Here is a 24,246-nt window from a genome sequence, read left to right as displayed (position 1 = left end):
TGCACTGTGCACTTATGATATTTATCAATAAACTAGAAGGTGGCCCGATTCTACGCATCGGGTATTCTAGAATTTACGTATTGTGTAGTTCATGTATGATTTTTGTTATATATATATATATATATATATATATATATATATATATATATATATATGTTGTTGTGTGTAGTTACTAAGTGTTCGTGTAGGGCGCTGTACATGTTCTGGGTGTTGTCTGGGTGTGGCGGGGGGTGACAGCGGTGTTGTTTGTGTGTTGCGTTGTTTGTGGAGCGCTGTGTGTCTGTAGCGTTGTGTGTGTGTTGCGCGGTTTGTGTGTGTGTGGTGTGTTTTGGGGGGAGGTATGTTTTGTGCAATGTGTGTGTTGTGCGGTATGTGCGTATATTTGTGTGTGCAGCGTTGTCTGTGTGTGGGTGTCTGTGTAGGGCAGTTGTTTGTGGTTCCCAGTGTGTGTGTGTGGTGTGTTGTGCAGTGCGCGCGCGTGTGTGTGTTGGGGGGAGGTGTGCACTTCCCATCGTGCTCCATCCCCCATGCAACGCACTCACCATCGTGCTCCATCCCCTATGCTGCGCACCCCCCATCGTGCTCCATCTCCCATCCTGCGCACTCGTAAACGTGCTCCATCCGCCATGCAGCGCACTCCCCATCGTGCTCCATCCCCCATGCTGCGCACTCCCAAACGTGCTCCATCCGCGATGCTGCGCACTCCCAAACGTGCTCCATCCGCTATGCAGCGCACTCCCCATCGTGCTCCATCCCCCATGCTGCGCACTCCCAAACGTGCTCCATCCGCCATGCTGCGCACTCCCCATCGTGCTCCATCTCCCATGCTGCGCACTCCCAAACGTGCTCCATCCGCCATGCTGCGCACTCTCAAACGTGCTCCATCCGCCATGCTGCGCACTCCCAAACGTGCTCCATCCGCCATACTCCGCACTCGCTATCATGCTCCATCCCCCATGCAGCGCACTCCCCATCGTGCTCCATCCGCCATGCTGCGCACTCCCAAACGTGGTCCATCCGCCATGCTGCGCACTCCCAAACGTGCTACATCCGCCATACTCCGCACTCCCCATCGTGCTGCATCCCCCATGCTGCGCACTCCCAAACGTGCTCCATCCGCCATGCTGCGCACTCCCAAACGTGCTCCATCCCCTATGCTGCGCACCCCCCATCGTGCTCCATCTCCCATCCTGCGCACTCCCAAACGTGGTCCATCCGCCATGCTGCGCACTCCCAAACGTGCTCCATCCGCCATGCTGCGCACTCCCAAACGCGCTCCATCCGCCATGCTGCTCACTCCCAAACGTGCTCCATCCGCCATGCTGCGCACTCCCAAACGTGCTCCATCCGCCATGCTGCGCACTCCCAAACGTGCTCCATCCGTCATGCTGCGCACTCCCAAACGTGCTCCATCCGCCATGCTGCGCACTCCCAAACGTGCTCCATCCGCTATGCTGCGCACTCCCAAACGTGCTCCATCCGCCATGCTGCGCACTCCCAAACGTGCTCCATCCGCCATGCTGCGCACTCCCAAACATGCTCCATCCGCCATGCTGCGCACTCCGAAACGTGCTCCATCTGCCATGCTGCGCCAGCATCAGCCTCTCTACCCGCAGCATCAGCCTCTCTCCTCCCAGCATCAGCCTCTCTCCCCGCAGCATCAGCCGCTCTGTCCCCAGCATCAGCCTCTCTGTCCCCAGCATCAGCCTCTCTGTCCCCAGCATCAGCCTCTCTGTCCCCAGCATCAGCCTCTCTGTCCCCAGCATCAGCCTCTCTGTCCCTAGCATCAGCCTCTCTATCCCCAGCATCAGCCTCTCTGTCCCCAGCATCAGCCTCTCTGTCCCCAGCATCAGCCTCTCTATCCCCAGCATCAGCATCTCCATCCCAGCCTTCCCCTGGATCAGCCTCTCTCATCCCAGCATCAGCCTCTCTCATTCCAGCATCAGCCTCTCTGTCCCCAGCATCAGCCTCTCTGTCCCCAGCATCAGCCTCTGTGTCCCCAGCATCAGCCTTTCTGTCCCCAGCATCAGCCTCTCTGTCCCCAGCATCAGCCTTTCCATCCCAGCCTTCCCCAGGATCAGCCTCTCTCATCCCAGCATCAGCCTCTCTGTCCCCAGCATCAGCCTCTCTGTCCCCAGCATCAGCCTCTCTCATCCCAGCATCAGCCTCCCCATCCCAGCCTTCCCCAGGATCAGCCTCTCTCCTCCCAGCCTCCTCCAGCACGCCATGCTCCTCTGCCGACACTCACAGATCTGATCGCATACACTCACACACACCGACACACACCCGATCGCATACACTCACACACACCGACACACACCCGATCGCATACACTCACACACACCGACACACACCCGATCGCATACACTCACACACACACACATTGACTATATTGCACATACGCGCTCATACTCACAGCATCCGGAGATACCACATGCTTCTGGCCATGTGATCCTCCGGCAGGTCCTGGAAGGTCACAACAGCACAGTATCGAGGCCGAGAAGCAAGCGATATCGCTGGATGCTGTGAGTGTGTGGATGCGATGTGTGTGTGAGGTGTTTGTGAGAGTGAGTGTGATCTGATGTGTGTGTATGTGTGTGTGTGTGTGTGCTGTTATGTGTGTGCGTGTGGATCTTCCGCCGCTGCAGGACCTTGATGTGCTGGTAACTATGCCAGCATGGTTACCAGCGCATCACGTCCCCCACTCACACGGGAGCCCACACCAGCATACGGCGGCAAGGCCATCAATGCGAGGGTAAGTGTCGGCTGGGTTGGCGGCGTACGCTGATGTGGGCTCCCGTTGGGGGGGTGGTTGTACAGTACTCACATTGGAGCCGTGACCGTGTCAGTTCGGGGAATGCGCGGGGGGGGCAGAGCTAACGTCCATTGCGTGAGGGGGCGGGGCGTGGCGTGGCCGAGTTGCCAATGCCTGCAGGGTGCCGGGGCGAGAGGCCAATCTGTGGGGGGGTGGAGCCTGGGCGAGCGGCTGGCCAATCCGTGTGGGGGCGCAGCCTGGGCGAGCGGCCAATCGGTGGGGGGGCGGGGCCATGGCGAGCCCAGCGGCCAATCAGCTTTGTGTCACCGTAAGGACACAATGTCACTGGAAGGACCCAATTTTGAAGCATGACAGACAGACAGACAGACAGACAGACAGAATAAGGCAATTATATATATAGATATTGTTTTCTATCAGCTTTTTGCTCTATTTTTCATTCATATAAATGTTTCCGACGCTGTTAACCATCCGTGGGTTTCCCACGCTTGGTGATTTGTTTTCCCCTTATGGAATATAAGTTGTTCACTAACCCTTTCCTGCCTAGCAGGCACCAGGGAGGTGATTATACACAGTATGGCACACACAATATACCTGAATAAAATATAATACACTTAGTTTATAACCGGTTTGCAGGTCTGGGGTGGGCCGAGCCCTGCACCTCCTTACAAGAGCAGTGAGATTATGGAACTCTCTGGCACAACATGTTGTTGTAATGGTTGATTCACTAAACAAATATAAGGAGAGTCGGGTGCCTTTTTTAAAAAATATAATGCTACAAGTTATAGGTATTAGTTTCTGGAGATAAGATGTTTAACTTGGGAACTACTCTGCCATATGCTGAGTCAATAAGGAATCATTTCCCTAATATTGGACAATTAGCGTCTGCCTCATGGGATTTTTGCCTTCCTCTGAATCAGTATGTTAGGTTATAGGTTAAACTTAATGAACTTGTGTCTTCTTTCAACCTTAAAACACCAACACTGAAGATCTGAGGAAGAAATAAATTCAAAAGAAATTAAATCATCAATGATAACAGGAAAATCTAGAACCAAATAGTGTACTTTGCAGACACTGTTGAGACAACCATTCTTGACACAAGAAAGGATACCAAGGAACAGATCCATGCAAAACAAAAACAAAGAAATCAAAAAATCATTCTCAAGGAGCGCAGAAAAATCAACAACGGGAAGTTATAATTAGAAGAGGTTCTACAAGAAATATTAAAGCCCATCATTTATCTATTGCTAATTCATTGATATGATTTTATTTTAAATGTTTATCTAAATGATACAATTTGTACATTTAACATCGAAATCCATAAACGTCAGTAGAATTACAAACAGAGACTGGGATCTCTAAAATAGAAAAATCAAATATGTCAGTCCAGTACAGAATGAAAATGAGAAAAAAAAGTCGAAAGTCAACAACTTTCAATACCTCATCTAAATAACTCAATCATCACAGCTGCATGTTTCCTTCAGTCAATATACCAAGTAAATGAAAATGGGAACAGATTAACAGTATTTGCGTGGAACATGGGTGTTGTACTGCTATTGCGTACTCTTGTTTACTGTTATGTACAATGTCTTGAAAAAGTATTTGTGACGAGGTCCTATTCTGATATCACACATTTAACAGAGCAAGAAATGGATGAGCAATCCAAAGAACATTTATTCCAAGCAAATCAAACGGTCCATAACATAATCCACCATACAGAGGGTAAAAATAGTCCAGAAATACGAATATAGTCCAGTAAGCGATAAATGTCCAGGTCACTCTGGGGAGCTAAAGCTTCTGCCCAGAGGATAAATCTTAGGGCTACTTTGCACACTGCGATTGTAGCAATGCCGAGCGCGATAGTCCCCGCCCCCGTCGCACATGCGATCTCTTGTGATAGCTGCCGGAGCGAACATTATCGCTACAGCAGCTTCACACGCACTTACCTGCCCTACGACGTCGCTCTGACCGGCGACCCGCCTCCTTCCTAAGGGTGCGGGTCGTGCGGCGTCACAGCGACATCACACGGCAGGCGGCCAATAGAAGCAGAGGGGCGGAGATGAGCGGGATGTAAACACCCTGCCCACCTTCTTCCTTCCTCATTGCAGGCGGGACGCAGGTAAGGAGAAGTTCCTCGCTCCTGCGGCTTCATACACAGCGATGTGTGCTGCCGCAGGAACGAGGGACAACATCGTACCTGTCGCTGCAGCGAAATTATGGAAATGACCGACACTACACAGATCACCGATTTACGACGCTTTTGCGATCGTTTATCGGTGCATCTAGGCTTTACACGTTGCGACGTCGTTACTGGCGCTGGATGTGCGTCACTTTTGATTTGACCCCGACGATATCGCAGTAGCGATGTCGCAATGTGCAAAGCCCCCCGAAGTCTTTCTCTCTTTGTAGTTCTCAAACAGACTGAGAATCCCCCAAGCAAGCAAAGAGTCCAGGTGGATTCCAGGGCCCCCTCCCCCAGACCCAGGGACAAAAGCCCAGCAGGGGGCCACTTCCCAGCAAACAGGACAATGTACACAGAATGGACAGTGAAACTTGCTCAAAACACGAACATACACAAACTCATACACAACCCTCCCATATTCCACCATCACAGTATTCATACACCGTGAACTTTTTCATACTTTTTCACATTACACCCATAAAGTTAAATATATTTTATTGGAATTTTATGTGATATACCAACAATAAATAGCAAGTATTTGTAAAGTATAAAGAAAATGATACATGTTTTTATAAATATTTTAAAAATATAAATCTGAAAATTGTGACTTGCATATGTATTCAGCCCTTCTGTAGGCTGACACCTCCAAAAAAAATTCCTGAGTGACTAATTGTCTACAGAAGTCACCTAATTACTAAAATGAGTCCACCTGTGGAATTTATTCTCAGTAACAAAAACTTTTTGGTCTAAATGCAAAACACTATATGTGGTGGAAAAATACCACTGCACATCTCCCTGTAAACACTGCCATTACACATGGTGGTGGCAGCATCATGCTGTGGGGATGATTTTCTTCAGCAGGGACAGGGAAGCTGGTCAGAGTTGATGGAAGATGAATGGAGCTAAATACAAAGCATTCCTGGAGGAAAACGTGTTAGAGGCTGCAAAACACTTGACACTGGGGCAAAGTATCACTTTTCAGCAAGACTACAACGCTAAACATATTGCCAAATCTACAATGGAATGTTTAGCTCAAAGCACATTCATGTGTTTGAATGACTCAGTAAAGCCCACACCTAAATCCCATTGAGAATTTGTGGCAAGACTCAATGGGACTCAAAGATCGCGACAGGGCCCAAGGGTGGAGGGAGCCCACTGACAGCGCTCACTTCAGCTGGATGTGTATAGCAAGGACGCGCATTCAGCTGAAGTGTAAGGCTACGTAGAGACCCACCGGGTCCCTGCACCACTATATATGCTGCAGGCCAATCAGAGGCTGGAAGCTGACATCAGCATGGCTTGACTCTATAGCAGGATAGGAACATATATTTCAGGAAGGTGCTCAGGATAAGGACACATATACCAAAAAGGTGCCCAGGATAAATACATATGTACCAGGAAGGGGCCCAGGATGGGAGACTTATATACCAGGATGGGGGGCATATATACCAGAATGGTGGACATATTTCCCAAGATTTAGGACATACCAGGATTTTGGAAACAAATAAAAACATGGTGACATATATAACAGGATGGAGGCAGAATTGGGGACATGCATACCAGGATGGAACAGGATGGGGAATATATATACCAGGATTGGCCCAAGATAGAGGACATATATACCTTGATAGCCCCAGGATGGGGGCCATATATATCAGGATCGGGGACAAATATACCAGGATGTGGGACATATACACCAGGAATGGGCCCAGGATTTGGGGCATTAGTACAGGATGGGGGACGTTACTACATGAGAGGGGGACAACATATATTTCTTTATAGGATTTAGAATGCTACAAGGGCTATGGGGGGGAGAATAGGTCCAAATCTTGCACCTGGGCCCATCGGGTCTAGTAAAGCCACTGTACACATTAATAAATTTGACACATACATATTTCAAACAGATAGATATTTATTACATATACAGTTAGGTCCAGAAATATTTGGACAGTGACACAATTTTCGCGAGTTGGGCTCTGCATGCCACCACATTGGATTTGAAATGAAACCTCTACAACAGAATTCAAGTGCAGATTGTAACGTTTATTTTAAGGTTTGAACAAAAATATCTGATAGAAATTGTAGGAATTGTACAGATTTCTTTACAAACACTCCACATTTTAGGAGGTCAAAAGTAATTGGACAAATAAACCAAACCCAAACAAAATATTTTTATTTTCAATATTTTGTTGCGAATCCTTTGGAGGCAATCACTGCCTTAAGTCTGGAACCCATGGACATCACCAAACGCTGGGTTTCCTCCTTCATAATGCTTTGCCAGGCCTTTACAGCCGCAGCCTTCAGGTCTTGCTTGTTTGTGGGTCTTTCCGTCTTAAGTCTGGATTTCAGCAAGTGAAATGCATGCTCAATTGGGTTAAGATCTGGTGATTGACTTGGCCATTGCAGAATGTTCCACTTTTTTGCACTCATGAACTCCTGGGTAGCTTTGGCTGTATGCTTGGGGTCATTGTCCATCTGTACTATGAAGCGCCGTCCGATCAACTTTGCGGCATTTGGCTGAATCTGGGCTGAAAGTATATCCCGGTACACTTCAGAATTCATCCGGCTACTCTTGTCTGCTGTTATGTCATCAATAAACACAAGTGACCCAGTGCCATTGAAAGCCATGCATGCCCATGCCATCACGTTGCCTCCACCATGTTTTACAGAGGATGTGGTGTGCCTTGGATCATGTGCCATTCCCTTTCTTCTCCAAACTTTTTTCTTCCCATCATTCTGGTACAGGTTGATCTTTGTCTCATCTGTCCATAGAATACTTTTCCAGAACTGAGCTGGCTTCATGAGGTGTTTTTCAGCAAATTTAACTCTGTCCTGTCTATTTTTGGAATTGATGAATGGTTTGCATCTAGATGTGAACCCTTTGTATTTACTTTCATGGAGTCTTCTCTTTACTGTTGACTTAGAGACAGATACACCTACTTCACTGAGAGTGTTCTGGACTTCAGTTGATGTTGTGAACGGGTTCTTCTTCACCAAAGAAAGTATGCGGCGATCATCCACCACTGTTGTCATCCGTGGACGCCCAGGCCTTTTTGAGTTCCCAAGCTCACCAGTCAATTCCTTTTTTCTCAGAATGTACCCGACTGTTGATTTTGCTACTCCAAGCATGTCTGCTATCTCTCTGATGGATTTTTTCTTTTTTTTCAGCCTCAGGATGTTCTGCTTCACCTCAATTGAGAGTTCCTTAGACCGCATGTTGTCTGGTCACAGCAACAGATTCCAAATGCAAAACCACACACTTGTAATCAACCCCAGACCTTTTAACTACTTCATTGATTACAGGTTAACGAGGGAGATGCCTTCAGAGTTAATTGCAGCCCTTAGAGTCCCTTGTCCAATTACTTTTGGTCCCTTGAAAAAGAGGAGGCTATGCATTACAGAGCTATGATTCCTAAACCCTTTCTCCGATTTGGATGTGAAAACTCTCATATTGCAGCTGGGAGTGTGCACTTTCAGCCCATATTATATATATAATTGTATTTCTGAACATGTTTTTGTAAACAGCTAAAATAACAAAACTTGTGTCACTGTCCAAATATTTCTGGCCCTGACTGTACACACTGCATACATACATAAACACTAGCAATACCTAGAAGGAAAAGGCATGAAAATGTAAAAATTACAGGATTGGTAGACATGTAAATAGTATGCAAAAGATGAAAATTTTGAAACAAAATTTTCAAAATATCTCAATTTATTAAGTTTTAGTATGAGCATCACGTGCCTTGACATGCTTTGAGTAAGGTTATTAATAGGGATGAGTGAAGGTATTTGCCATTATTCGGTATCCGACGGATAACAGGCCATTCGCACCATTTGGTATCCGACGAATAAAACAGTATCAGCTCCGATACTTTCATTTCTGCCTTCCTGGCCCCTGTTTTCCAGCCAATGAACACATCTGATGTTGCTTGTCCTCACAGTAACGCCACAGCCATCTTTGTTGTTGCGTTACTGTGATTGGCTTGGCCGCACAGTGTTATAGGGGCTATATATGCCAGCAGCCATTTTGTGAACACTCACTCATTGGGGAGCTGATGGGAGCTGGCGGTGTAGATAGACTGTATTGTGTGTGAGAGAGCGTTCTTAGATCCAACTAATAAATAGTCCTTCTAAAGTCTGAAGACAGTGTCCAGTAGCTGCTAGCAGCTCCATAAATCGCCAGACTACGAATCTGTGAATACGGACCCAGCTATAGGGATCTCTCTGTCTGTCCATCGGTCTCTCTCTGTTTGTCTGTCTCTCCCTCTCCACCCCTCCCTGATACTCACCGATCACTGACCGATCACCGACGCGGCACTGCACGGCTGTCACACTGTTCTAGTGGCTTCTCCTGCTTTTGAAAATGCCGGCTGCTCATTATTCCATCTCGTATTCCCTGCTTCCCCTGCCCACTGGCGCCTATGATTGGTTTTATTCAGACAAGCCCTCACACTGAGTCACAGCTGTCTCACTACAACCAATCACAGCCGCCGGTAGGCGGGTCTATGTAGTGCAGTAAAATAAATAAATAATCATTTAAAAAATGACGTCACCTCCACTTTTGATACCAGCCAAGTTAAAGCCACACGGCTGAAGGCTGATATTCTCAGGATGGGGAGCCCCACGTTATGGGGAACCCCCCAGCCTAAAAATATCAGAGAGCAGCCGCCCGGAATCGCCGCTTCCATAAGATACGAAAATCCCAGGACTGTACCTGGCTCATCTCAAATTGCCCTGGTGTGGTGGAAATCGGGAGAATAAGGAGTTAATGGCAGCCCATAGCTACCACTAAAGGCTGCTTTACACGCTACAAGATATCTTACGATGTGTCGGCGGGGTCACGTCGTAAGTGACGCACATCCGACATCGTAAGGTATGTTGTAGCGTGTGACAGCGACGTGCAATTGCGATTGAATGAAAAACCGTTCATCGCATGCACGTTATTCATTCCTGACGAATTGAACGTCAAATTGTTCATCGTACCCGGGGTAGCGCACATCGCAGTGTGTGACACCCCGGGAACGATGAACAGATCTTACCTGCCTCCTGCGGCTCCCGGCCCAGAATGCGGAAGGAAGGAGGTGGGCTGGATGTTTACGTCCCGCTCAGCTCCGCCCCTCCGCTTCTATTGGCCGGCTGCCGCGTGACGTCGATGTGATGCCAATTGTCCCTCCCACTCCAGGAAGTGGACGTTCACCGCCCACATCGAGGTCGTATGGTAGGTAAGTATGTGTGACGGGGGTTAATTGTATGTGCAATTAACCCAACAAATTGTTCAATTTGTTCAACAAATTGAACGTGCTGCACATACGATGGGGGCGTTGCAAATCGCATACGATATCGTATGCAAAATTGCAACGTGTAAAGCAGGCTTTAGTCCTAGGTTAATCATGGCAGGCGTCTATGAGACATCCCCCATGATTAACCTGTAAGTTAAAGAAAATAAACACATACTCCTAAAAAATCCTTTATTTGGAATAAAAGACGAAAAATACACCCTCTTTCACCACTTTATTAAAATCCTCAAATACCCCTCCAGGTCCGGCGTAATCCACACGAGGTCCCATGACGCATCCAGCTCTGCTACATGAAGCTGACAGGATCGGTGAGTGATAATCTGAGTGACGGCACCGCTAATCGCGCGGCTCACCTCAGTCACTCAAGGGATCACAAATCAGGCTGCGGCACACAGACAGAGCCACGTGATGACAACGAAGTCGGGTGAAGTTCATCGGAGTTCATTCTGATCGCGTGGCTCTCTCTGGCAGCCAGCCATGCTCTATGGTGATAGAGCAGAGCCAAGTGGGACCACACTGTCAAAAATGCATTCAAAATGCATTCAAGATACATCCAAAATGCAGCGTTTTGAATGCTTTTTGAAATGCACATGCAGTGTAAAGTATGAGAAAGGGAACGTGGATGAGCAGAGCTGCAGTGTAAAGCATGAGGAAGGGAACGTGAATGAGCAGATTTACAGTGTAGAGCATGAGGAAATAAATGTGAATGTGGAGAGAGAGAGAGAGAAAGAAAGAGAGAGAGAGAGAGAGACCAGGCATAATTCCAGATGATTTGCAACTTTCTACAGGCTGAGCCCATACTGTTTCTTATCAATTTCCCCTCTTTTACTCTGGTTTGAGAGCTGTTCTGGCAACTACGTAAAAGCCGCATGATGTTCTGAGCACGTTATTCAAAGACACCAGAAATGCAGTCAGGCACCTTCTATAGGCTGTGCCCATACTGTTTCTGCCTTTTCCCATCCATTTCTGCCTTTTCCTCAGTCACCACAGCTCGCTGTTAGGTCCAACGTGAAATTATTCGGTTTTCCAATAGACTTACATTGCGCATCAAATATTCTCGAATAATCGTGACCTATTCGTCAGATATTCGCTAAGTCGGACATTTTGGTATTCTATTGTGGGGCCCCGAGGTTCGGTGTCGATGCAGCGGTGCATTACCTTCAGGGACTCCACGCGGCTGGATCTTGTCACCGGTAGGAAATCCTCTATTTTGATTGTCGTGACGCCACTCTCAGAATTGCGGTCAGTGGAGACCGCCACTGCAGGTTAGGGGTGCCCGGGGCTGATAGTAGGTGCAGTCAGTTGTAATAGCCTCCTGAGAGTGAGGCATGCCCCAGGGGTGTAGGTGTGTGGAACTACAAGTCGCAGAATGACTCACACGCACAAGCAGGATGTCTTTCAGGGGTTTTACTCACTGATGGTGGCAGGGTGAGTAACCCGGGCGTAGCTGGGATGAACCAGGCTGGAACCAGGTGTCCTTCAGGCTGACTGATGAGGGTGGCTACTAACTCGCCTTCCTTAGCCCGTTGTGTTTTGGGGTAACCCCTGCTTGAAGCCCTGCTGGGGTCGCCCAGGGAAGTTGCTGGTGCCTCTCTCCCCTTCTTTTTGGCCCGTTTGCTTGTAGCCTGGACCAGGTCACTCCGGCTGCTTGCCTCCTGTGAGCTATGGGCCCTAACTTTGGCTACGTGGCTGCGGACTCTGTGGTGTTGTCTTGGGGGTGTAAAGTGCCCCCTCATGCAGGTTTGGCAAAGCAAAGGTGAATCTATCCCTGCACTGGGACCTGCTACCCGTTTGGGCCTGGTATCTCCCTGACAGTCTCCTTACTTTCCACTCCGTTGCTCTCTCTTTAGCTGTGTGTGGATTTCGGGCAGCACTCCCAGGTGACCGTTCTCCCCCGTCGGTAGTCACTGCGCGTACGTTGTCAGAATTGTGTAGAGCTACAGGGTCTGCTTCTGCCCTCCCTGAACTTCACCACTCAACTGTCCTCGGCTCACTCTTCCCTCCTCTCCTGTTCTTGCCTACGTCACCTAGCAACCAGGCTCTCTACCACACCCCTCGAGTGGAGATGGAGGCTTCGCCCCCTCCTGGGATCCCCAGGGGTCCTCTCAAAGGTAAATGTGTGAGACCTGATCACTATGCGCCTGTGTAGTCACACACCTCGGTCAGCCTTCTGGATTACCTGTTTTGTACTGTCCCCAGCATGGGTGCAGTACTCAGTGGCGCCTGACCAGGTCAGGGGCGCCACATTCCCCCTTAGTTATCACCAGCACGTCCTCGGGCTGCAAGACAACATTTTGAAATGCGTAAACAGTAAAACATGGTAAAACATTTTAAAACCATCAGGTACCATACATCACCAGCACGTCCTCGGGCTGCAAGACAACATTTCAAAATGCATAAAACAGTAAAACATGGTAAAACGTTTTAAAACCATCAGGTACCATACATCACCACCCTCCACCCACAAGTCCGTTAACCCACCCTAAACCCTCTCAGGCGGCAGGTCACCGGTTTCTTTTGGTAACCAGGTCTGGGCCATCAGCTTCCCCAGACCCTTCTTCCCATCTGCCTCTCCCGTTGGCCGCGCCTTCAGCCACTTCTGGCAGGATGTAGAGGCGGCTTTCATGGTCTGGTGGTTTCAGGGTATACCTGGCCTGGTGGAGCCGCGCCTTCAGCCTCTTCTGGCAGGATGTAGAGGCGGCTTTCATGGTCTGGTGGTTTCAGGGTATACCTGGCCTGGTGGAGCCGCGCCTTCAGCCTCTTCTGGCAGGATGTAGAGGCGGCCTCCACAGTTGGTGCTGACCAGGTACCCTCTTTGTGGTGGAGAGCCAGGCCCCATAAACAGGCGTGCTCCCTGGTAGTGGTTGTACCTCTGGGGTAACTATAAACACTGCGAGAGTTTGTGGCTATAGCCAGTTCATAGCCTTAAGGTTCATTTTTCAAAGTGCAAAAAGAGGTTTCTCACATTAGTTCATGTGGGCACATGCTTGAACTTGTAAACGTTGCAAAACTGTACTTTAACTTGCTGTACTTCTTACTTTACTTTACATGGACTTTGCTCCTTCTTCCTCCTTACCAGGGCTTGGGCCTGTAGGGCTGCGGCACCTGTTGCTTTCTCCATCTCTGTCATCATCTGTAGTGGTTTCATCAATGAGTTCTTTGTATTTTCTTTCCTCTTCTTCTGTGTCTGTTTCTTTTTCTCTTTCTTTATCTTGTAGTGTTGAGACAGCAGGTTTACTGTAGGGATTTCTGGGACATGGTGTAACATCTAGTGCGTACCATCCGCGTTCTCCTTGGTGTTTGGTGAATTCTACTGAGTCTCCTATCTGTAGGTTTCTTCCTGGATGTCCTCTAGGTAAATGTGCTCTCACATCCCTTCTGTTCACAAAGATGCCCTCTTTTACACCAGGTGCTACTATAAAGCCATATCCAGACCTTAGATTGAAGTCTTCTACAACTCCTCGACAAAGTGGGCCTCTGACCTGTGATTTGGCTCTTCTCAAGGACCGCTTTTCCTCTAAGTCTCTGGCTGTTACTTCGTCTTTTCTATCTGGAGATTGCTGTGCAGGTGGATCCCTTGTCCTGCTGCGGCGCCGTGTCCTGCGGGCTGGGTCCTGCCTGGCTGCTATCTCACCGCTTGCAGGCTCCCAGGTGAGGTATCTGGACAAATCTTCCTCAGCGGAGGATGTCGGGCTCTCTTCATCCCAGCGGGAGTATGGCAGCATCTCTGGCTCTTGGACTGGTGCTGCATCCACTGCTGATGGCTCTGGGGTCAGCTTCTCAGCTTCCTGGCCTCCCCTCCCCCTTAGTTCTTCTGGGCACTCCTCTTGTGGCAGCGCTAGGGATGGATTTTCATCAGCAGGCCAGGGCGGGGGACCCTTTGGCATGAATGTTGCAGGAGTCTTCCTGTGAGTATGCGGAGAGAGCAGATACCGGTCCACCATCTCCTTTGGGAAGTGGGCCTCCAGATCAGCCTTCAGCTCCTAGTATTCGGGGTCCTCCCCCAGCAGGGACTTCCTAGCAGGGATTTCCTTGGGCTGGGGAGCGGTGTCTGCTCCGACCTGGCAGGCCGGGGTAAATAATTGTACAGTCTTGTCTTGGCGGGCCGAGCCTGGCGTGGCAGCGGCCTGGTCTTGGCGGGCCGAGCAAGGCATCGCTGCAGCGGCCTGGATTGGCGTCGCAGCTGCGATGGGATCTGTGCAGGCCGGGCTGGGCGCTTCTGCGGCCTGGATTGGCGTCGCAGCTGCGATGGGATCTGTGCGGGCCGGGCTGGGCGCTTCTGCGGCCTGGATTGGCGTCGCAGCTGCGATGGGATCTGTGCGGGCCAGGCTGGGCGCTTCTGCGGCCTGATTCAGCGTTGCCGCGCCGGGCGCCTCTTCAGGGACCGCGGGCGTGGCAGCAGGAGTCGGGGCACTCGCGCTGGCAGGGGCAATATAGGACTCACCCATCAGTGCCACCATCGGGACCTGAGCCGTCCTGTGGGGCACTCGTAGCGCGGCTCTCTCCTCATAGGCCTCAACTGCCTCAGCGATTTCCTGCAGCTCCGCACGTCCTTCTCGGATCTGCTGCACGATCCTCGCTTCCAGTCGGTTACTGAACTGGGCAAGCTCCCAGGACCACCAGGCAGCGGAACCTGGCTCTGGGCTCCTATCTTCAGACGCCATCTTCACCGTGTCGTCACTGCTCTGCAGATCTCTTCTCAGCAGCAGACCTCCGACTCTTCCTTGCAGTCTCAGTGCCAGTTCCTTCACTGCCTTGAACTCTTCTCCCAACAGCAGGCTTATCAGTTTCTGCTCTGCCTTTTCCAGCAGCAGGCTTCTGGCTCCCTTTCTGTCCCGACGTCTCTGAACGCCTCCGCTCTCATCACTTGCGAAGCCAGGACCCTTCAGGGGATCTCTGGGTAGCCACGCCTCTTCGTGGGCGGTAACTTCTCCCAGCGCGGGCTGCTGTTGTTTTTCAGCGCGCTTTTCATGGTGGCAATATGGCGGCGCTTCCAATTTTCCAAGCGGACCGCCCAGGCACATGGTCACCTGTCTGAACAGGTCTAGTCCTTATCCTGTTCGTGACGCCAGATGTGTGGGGCCCCGAGGTTCGGTGTCGGTGCAGCGGTGCATTACCTTCAGGGACTCCACGCGGCTGGATCTTGTCACCGGTAGGAAATCCTCTATTTTGATTGTCGTGACGCCACTCTCAGAATTGCGGTCAGTGGAGACCGCCACTGCAGGTTAGGGGTGCCCGGGGCTGATAGTAGGTGCAGTCAGTTGTAATAGCCTCCTGAGAGTGAGGCATGCCCCAGGGTCCCGTGTAGGTGTGTGGAACTACAAGTCGCAGAATGACTCACACGCACAAGCAGGATGTCTTTCAGGGGTTTTACTCACTGATGGTGGCAGGGTGAGTAACCCGGGCGTAGCTGGGATGAACCAGGCTGGAACCAGGTGTCCTTCAGGCTGACTGATGAGGGTGGCTACCAACTCGCCTTCCTTAGCCCGTTGTGTTTTGGGGTAACCCCTGCTTGAAGCCCTGCTGGGGTCGCCCAGGGAAGTTGCTGGTGCCTCTCTCCCCTTCTTTTTGGCCCGTTTGCTTGTAGCCTGGACCAGGTCACTCCGGCTGCTTGCCTCCTGTGAGCTATGGGCCCTAACTTTGGCTACGTGGCTGCGGACTCTGTGGTGTTGTCTTGGGGGTGTAAAGTGCCCCCTCATGCAGGTTTGGCAAAGCAAAGGTGAATCTATCCCTGCACTGGGACCTGCTACCCGTTTGGGCCTGGTATCTCCCTGACAGTCTCCTTACTTTCCACTCCGTTGCTCTCTCTTTAGCTGTGTGTGGATTTCGGGCAGCACTCCCAGGTGACCGTTCTCCCCCGTCGGTAGTCACTGCGCGTACGTTGTCAGAATTGTGTAGAGCTACAGGGTCTGCTTCTGCCCTCCCTGAACTTCACCACTCAACTGTCCTCGGCTCACTCTTCCCTCCTCTCCTGTTCTTGCCTACGTCACCTAGCAACCAGGCTCTCTACCACACCCCTCGAGTGGAGATGGAGGCTTCGCCCCCTCCTGGGATCCCCAGGGGTCCTCTCAAAGGTAAATGTGTGAGACCTGATCACTATGCGCCTGTGTAGTCACACACCTCGGTCAGCCTTCTGGATTACCTGTTTTGTACTGTCCCCAGCATGGGTGCAGTACTCAGTGGCGCCTGACCAGGTCAGGGGCGCCACATTCCCCCTTAGTTATCACCAGCACGTCCTCGGGCTGCAAGACAACATTTTGAAATGCGTAAACAGTAAAACATGGTAAAACATTTTAAAACCATCAGGTACCATACATCACCAGCACGTCCTCGGGCTGCAAGACAACATTTCAAAATGCATAAAACAGTAAAACATGGTAAAACGTTTTAAAACCATCAGGTACCATACATCACCACCCTCCACCCACAAGTCCGTTAACCCACCCTAAACCCTCTCAGGCGGCAGGTCACCGGTTTCTTTTGGTAACCAGGTCTGGGCCATCAGCTTCCCCAGACCCTTCTTCCCATCTGCCTCTCCCGTTGGCCGCGCCTTCAGCCACTTCTGGCAGGATGTAGAGGCGGCTTTCATGGTCTGGTGGTTTCAGGGTATACCTGGCCTGGTGGAGCCACGCCTTCAGCCTCTTCTGGCAGGATGTAGAGGCGGCTTTCATGGTCTGGTGGTTTCAGGGTATACCTGGCCTGGTGGAGCCGCGCCTTCAGCCTCTTCTGGCAGGATGTAGAGGCGGCCTCCACAGTTGGTGCTGACCAGGTACCCTCTTTGTGGTGGAGAGCCAGGCCCCATAAACAGGCGTGCTCCCTGGTAGTGGTTGTACCTCTGGGGTAACTATAAACACTGCGAGAGTTTGTGGCTATAGCCAGTTCATAGCCTTAAGGTTCATTTTTCAAAGTGCAAAAAGAGGTTTCTCACATTAGTTCATGTGGGCACATGCTTGAACTTGTAAACGTTGCAAAACTGTACTTTAACTTGCTGTACTTCTTACTTTACTTTACATGGACTTTGCTCCTTCTTCCTCCTTACCAGGGCTTGGGCCTGTAGGGCTGCGGCACCTGTTGCTTTCTCCATCTCTGTCATCATCTGTAGTGGTTTCATCAATGAGTTCTTTGTATTTTCTTTCCTCTTCTTCTGTGTCTGTTTCTTTTTCTCTTTCTTTATCTTGTAGTGTTGAGACAGCAGGTTTACTGTAGGGATTTCTGGGACATGGTGTAACATCTAGTGCGTACCATCCGCGTTCTCCTTGGTGTTTGGTGAATTCTACTGAGTCTCCTATCTGTAGGTTTCTTCCTGGATGTCCTCTAGGTAAATGTGCTCTCACATCCCTTCTGTTCACAAAGATGCCCTCTTTTACACCAGGTGCTACTATAAAGCCATATCCAGACCTTAGATTGAAGTCTTCTACAACTCCTCGACAAAGTGGGCCTCTGACCTGTGATTTGGCTCTTCTCAAGGACCGCTTTTCCTCTAAGTCTCTGGCTGTTACTTCGTCTTTTCTATCTGGAGATTGCTGTGCAGGTGGATCCCTTGTCCTGCTGCGGCGCCGTGTCCTGCGGGCTGGGTCCTGCCTGGCTGCTATCTCACCGCTTGCAGGCTCCCAGGTGAGGTATCTGGACAAATCTTCCTCAGCGGAGGATGTCGGGCTCTCTTCATCCCAGCGGGAGTATGGCAGCATCTCTGGCTCTTGGACTGGTGCTGCATCCACTGCTGATGGCTCTGGGGTCAGCTTCTCAGCTTCCTGGCCTCCCCTCCCCCTTAGTTCTTCTGGGCACTCCTCTTGTGGCAGCGCTAGGGATGGATTTTCATCAGCAGGCCAGGGCGGGGGACCCTTTGGCATGAATGTTGCAGGAGTCTTCCTGTGAGTATGCGGAGAGAGCAGATACCGGTCCACCATCTCCTTTGGGAAGTGGGCCTCCAGATCAGCCTTCAGCTCCCAGTATTCGGGGTCCTCCCCCAGCAGGGACTTCCTAGCAGGGATTTCCTTGGGCTGGGGAGCGGTGTCTGCTCCGACCTGGCAGGCCGGGGTAAATAATTGTACAGTCTTGTCTTGGCGGGCCGAGCCTGGCGTGGCAGCGGCCTGGTCTTGGCGGGCCGAGCAAGGCATCGCTGCAGCGGCCTGGATTGGCGTCGCAGCTGCGATGGGATCTGTGCAGGCCGGGCTGGGCGCTTCTGCGGCCTGGATTGGCGTCGCAGCTGCGATGGGATCTGTGCGGGCCGGGCTGGGCGCTTCTGCGGCCTGGATTGGCGTCGCAGCTGCGATGGGATCTGTGCGGGCCAGGCTGGGCGCTTCTGCGGCCTGATTCAGCGTTGCCGCGCCGGGCGCCTCTTCAGGGACTGCGGGCGTGGCAGCAGGAGTCGGGGCACTCGCGCTGGCAGGGGCAATATAGGACTCACCCATCAGTGCCACCATCGGGACCTGAGCCGTCCTGTGGGGCACTCGTAGCGCGGCTCTCTCCTCATAGGCCTCAACTGCCTCAGCGATTTCCTGCAGCTCCGCACGTCCTTCTCGGATCTGCTGCACGATCCTCGCTTCCAGTCGGTTACTGAACTGGGCAAGCTCCCAGGACCACCAGGCAGCGGAACCTGGCTCTGGGCTCCTATCTTCAGACGCCATCTTCACCGTGTCGTCACTGCTCTGCAGATCTCTTCTCAGCAGCAGACCTCCGACTCTTCCTTGCAGTCTCAGTGCCAGTTCCTTCACTGCCTTGAACTCTTCTCCCAACAGCAGGCTTATCAGTTTCTGCTCTGCCTTTTCCAGCAGCAGGCTTCTGGCTCCCTTTCTGTCCCGACGTCTCTGAACGCCTCCGCTCTCATCACTTGCGAAGCCAGGACCCTTCAGGGGATCTCTGGGTAGCCACGCCTCTTCGTGGGCGGTAACTTCTCCCAGCGCGGGCTGCTGTTGTTTTTCAGCGCGCTTTTCATGGTGGCAATATGGCGGCGCTTCCAATTTTCCAAGCGGACCGCCCAGGCACATGGTCACCTGTCTGAACAGGTCTAGTCCTTATCCTGTTCGTGACGCCAGATGTGTGGGGCCCCGAGGTTCGGTGTCGGTGCAGCGGTGCATTACCTTCAGGGACTCCACGCGGCTGGATCTTGTCACCGGTAGGAAATCCTCTATTTTGATTGTCGTGACGCCACTCTCAGAATTGCGGTCAGTGGAGACCGCCACTGCAGGTTAGGGGTGCCCGGGGCTGATAGTAGGTGCAGTCAGTTGTAATAGCCTCCTGAGAGTGAGGCATGCCCCAGGGTCCCGTGTAGGTGTGTGGAACTAGAAGTCGCAGAATGACTCACACGCACAAGCAGGATGTCTTTCAGGGGTTTTACTCACTGATGGTGGCAGGGTGAGTAACCCGGGCCTAGCTGGGATGAACCAGGCTGGAACCAGGTGTCCTTCAGGCTGACTGATGAGGGTGGCTACCAACTCGCCTTCCTTAGCCCGTTGTGTTTTGGGGTAACCCCTGCTTGAAGCCCTGCTGGGGTCGCCCAGGGAAGTTGCTGGTGCCTCTCTCCCCTTCTTTTTGGCCCGTTTGCTTGTAGCCTGGACCAGGTCACTCCGGCTGCTTGCCTCCTGTGAGCTATGGGCCCTAACTTTGGCTACGTGGCTGCGGACTCTGTGGTGTTGTCTTGGGGGTGTAAAGTGCCCCCTCATGCAGGTTTGGCAAAGGAAAGGTGAATCTATCCCTGCACTGGGACCTGCTACCCGTTTGGGCCTGGTATCTCCCTGACAGTCTCCTTACTTTCCACTCCGTTGCTCTCTCTTTAGCTGTGTGTGGATTTCGGGCAGCACTCCCAGGTGACCGTTCTCCCCCGTCGGTAGTCACTGCGCGTACGTTGTCAGAATTGTGTAGAGCTACAGGGTCTGCTTCTGCCCTCCCTGAACTTCACCACTCAACTGTCCTCGGCTCACTCTTCCCTCCTCTCCTGTTCTTGCCTACGTCACCTAGCAACCAGGCTCTCTACCACACCCCTCGAGTGGAGATGGAGGCTTCGCCCCCTCCTGGGATCCCCAGGGGTCCTCTCAAAGGTAAATGTGTGAGACCTGATCACTATGCGCCTGTGTAGTCACACACCTCGGTCAGCCTTCTGGATTACCTGTTTTGTACTGTCCCCAGCATGGGTGCAGTACTCAGTGGTGCCTGACCAGGTCAGGGGCGCCACACTATCATCCCTAGTTATTAACATTTAACTGTGGAATGTTCTGCCTAACAATCTCCTGGGGCATGCAACTCATCATCATTCACTGCTTGTATTTCCCTTTGCAGTTACCGACCAATTACATTCCAGTTGTGCTTGATAGAAGACAAGTTCAGAGAAGCTGTAGGTATTGGTAGCACGTTTTTTCACAATAGCTTGAGCCACATTTAGCCTCGCGTGAAAAACAGGACTTGAGAGTGGCCATGCCACTGGTTCCATGACCAAATCAATGTTAGTGTACCTGGAATGGCTACCATACATTATACCACCCCACACGATATGAATAGTGATGAGCGAGTACTAAAAAGCTCGGGTGCTCGAGGCTCTGGCCGAGCCTCCCAAGATACTCGTGTACTCGGCCCGAGCACCGAGCCCAATGTTATCCTATAGGAGACCCGAGTATTTTTATGAAATGACCCCCGGCAGCATGTAGAAACCCTAAAAATGTCACAAAAGTCTCAGAAGAGTGCTCAAATGACATGGCAACAGCATGGGGAAGACCCCTTGAAGCATTTATCACTCAAAAGTCACAGCTGTGAACAATTTTGTCCGCGTTTTACGCCATTTTTACGGACTCACCAGAAAACCTTCTAAAATGACACCAAAATGAATTTTCATGGCGGAAATGTTAAGGGCACATACCCAATAGTGAGATAGAGCTGGTGTATGTTACTTTTGGAGATTACATGAAAGATTTTACGTAAAACATTGTGTGGCACTCCGATGTCCAAAACGCACGTTTTGTGCTTTTTACTAGCGATGTCGGTCATTTTTTTTTCATTCTATCTCCCGTCGGTCGGTCTCTATGTCTGTCGGTCGGTCTCTCTGTCTTATCTGTCCCTCTAGCTGTCTGTCGGTCATTCTCCCCCCTCTCTCTTACTTACCGTTTCCCGATCACTGCCGCGGCGCTGCACGACTGTTCACTAAACTCCGGCGGCTTTTCCTCTTTTGAAAAAGCCGGCCGCTCATTAAACAATCTCGTATTCCCTACTTTCCTGCTTTTCGGCGCCTATGATTGGTTGCAGTGAGACACGCCCCCACGCTGAGTGACAGCTGTCTCACTGCACCCAATCACAGCAGCCGGTGTGTGTGTGTATACTGTGCAGTGAAATAAATAATTAAATAATTAAAAAAAACGGCGTGCGGTCCCCCCAATTTTAATACCAGCCAGATAAAGCCATACGGCTGAAGACTGGTATTCTCAGGATGGGGAGCTCCACGTTATGGGGAGCCCCCCAGCCTAACAATATCAGTCAGCAGCTGCCCAGAAATGCCGCATACATTAGATGCGACAGTTCTGGGACTGTACCCGGCTCTTCCCGATTTACCCTAGTGCGTTGGCAAATCGGGGTAATAAGGAGTTAATGGCAGCCCATAGCTGCCAATAAGTCCTAGATTAATCATGTCAGGCGTCTCCCCGAGATTCCTTCCATGATTAATCTGTAAGTGACAGTAAAAAAACACACACACCCGAAAAATCCTTTATTAGAAATAAAAAACAATAACAAAGTCCCTCATCACCAATTTATTAACCCCGACAAACCCTCCATGTCCGGCGTACTCCACAATCCTCCAGCGTCGCATCCAGCTCTGCTGCATGCAGGTGACAGGAGCTGCAGAATACACCGCCGCTCCGGTCAGCTTCACACAGCAACTGAGGTGAGTATAGCGATCAGCTGCTGTCACTGAGGTTACCTGGATGCAGCGGTGGCCACGGGTAAGGCTAAGTTCACATTTCCGCTAAAATCTATCAGTCACAATCCGCATGCCCTTGTAAACAGCGGAATCCGTTTAGCGGATTCCGCTGCTCCCATAGACTTGTATGAGCAGCGGATTGTGACTGATGATGCTTGCGTTGCACCCTCCGCCCGACTGATCAGTCGTGGAACGACTGACCGCCGGGGGGGGGAACGCAGCATGTAACGTTTTTTGAGCAGCGAGATCCGTCGGATTTCGCTGCGCATGCTCTCTGGCTCCCTGCACACGTCACCAGCTTTGGTTGGTTACCCGATATTTACCCTGGTTACGGTGCAAGGAGCCAGCGCTAAGCGGTGTAGGCCCGTAACCAAGGTAAATATCGGGTAACCAAGGTAAACATCGGGTGCTTTGCTGTTACCCGATATTTAGGCTGGTTACGTGTGCAGGGAGGCCGACACTTCCCCGCTCGGCCCCGCCCCCCTCCCGCACTCCGCACATGTATGTACACACACACACACACACCTGTCCCCAGCCATGCAGACAAGCACTGACACCCTCGTCTGGCCCCGCCCCCTGCTCAGCTCCGCCCCCCCTCCCGCACTTTGCATGTGCACACACACACACATACATACATACATACATGCACATACACACACTCACTCACACATACACTCACCTGTCCCCAGCCATGCAGACCGCAGCACTTCTACTGACATCCTCAGCGCCTGGCCCCGCCCCCCGCTCGGCTCCGCCCCCTCCCGCACTTTGCATGTGCACACACATACATACATACATACATACATACATGCACATACACACACTCACTCACTCACAGATACACTCACCTGTCCCCAGCCATGCAGACCGCAGCACTTCCACTGACATCCTCAGCGCCTGGCCCCGCCCCCCGCTCGGCTCTGCCCCCGAACTCCGCCCCCCGCACACAACGGAATCCGACAAAGAATTCTGTTCTTTGTCATCCGTTGTACAGCGTTGAACAGCGCATCAGTCACATGCGTCAAGCAAATCAACAAATCAACGGAAATGTGAACTTAGCCTAAGGCTAGTTTAACACTTGTGTTGAACGGCATCCGTCACATTGTGTAACGCATGTGACGGATGCCTTGCAAAAAGTGTGATAATAAAGGCCACGGATTACAGTGAAATAACGCATTGCGTTAAGTTTTCTTTGGGCCGAGAGAGAGAGAGCACCCATCATCCCCGCGCACAGCCCGACATCCCCGCACACAGCCCGACATCACCGCACACAGCCCGACGTCACCGCACACAGCCCGACACCCCCGCACACAGCCCGACATCACCGCACACAGCCCGACACCCCCGCACACAGCCCGACATCACCGCACACAGCCCGACATCCCCGCACACAGCCCAACATCACCGCATACAGCCCGACACCCCTGCACACATCCCCGCACACATCCCGACATCTCCGCACACAGCCCGACATCCCCGCACACAGCCCGACATCACCGCACACAGCCCAACATCCCCGCACACAGCCCGACATCCCCGCACACAGCCCAACATCACCGCATACAGCCCGACACCCCTGCACACATCCCCGCACACAGCCCGACATCCCCGCACACAGCCCGACATCCCCGCACACAGCCCGACATCCCCGCACACAGCCCAACATCCCCGCACACAGCCCGACATCACCGCACACAGCCCGACACCCCTGCACACATCCCCGCACACAGCCCGACATCCCCGCACACAGCCCCGCACACAGCCCGACATCCCCGCACACAGTCCGACATCCCCGCACACAGTCCGACATCCCCGCACACAGCCCGACATCACCGCACACAGCCCGACATCCCCGCACACAGCCCGACATCCCCGCACACAGCCCGACATCCCCGCACACAGCCCGACATCCCCGCACACAGCCCGACACCCCCGCACACAGCCCGACATCCCCGCACACAGCCCGACATCCCCGCACACAGCCCGACATCCCCGCACACAGCCCGACATCCCCGCACACAGTCCGACATCCCCGCACACATCCCCGCACACAGCCCGACATCCCCGCACACAGCCCGACACCCCCGCA

Source organism: Anomaloglossus baeobatrachus, chromosome 2, assembly GCF_048569485.1.
Source record: "Anomaloglossus baeobatrachus isolate aAnoBae1 chromosome 2, aAnoBae1.hap1, whole genome shotgun sequence".
NCBI classification, from domain to species: Eukaryota; Metazoa; Chordata; class Amphibia; order Anura; family Aromobatidae; genus Anomaloglossus; species Anomaloglossus baeobatrachus.
The sequence above is the reverse complement of the archived record's forward strand: the minus strand, read 5'-3'. Positions refer to the sequence as shown.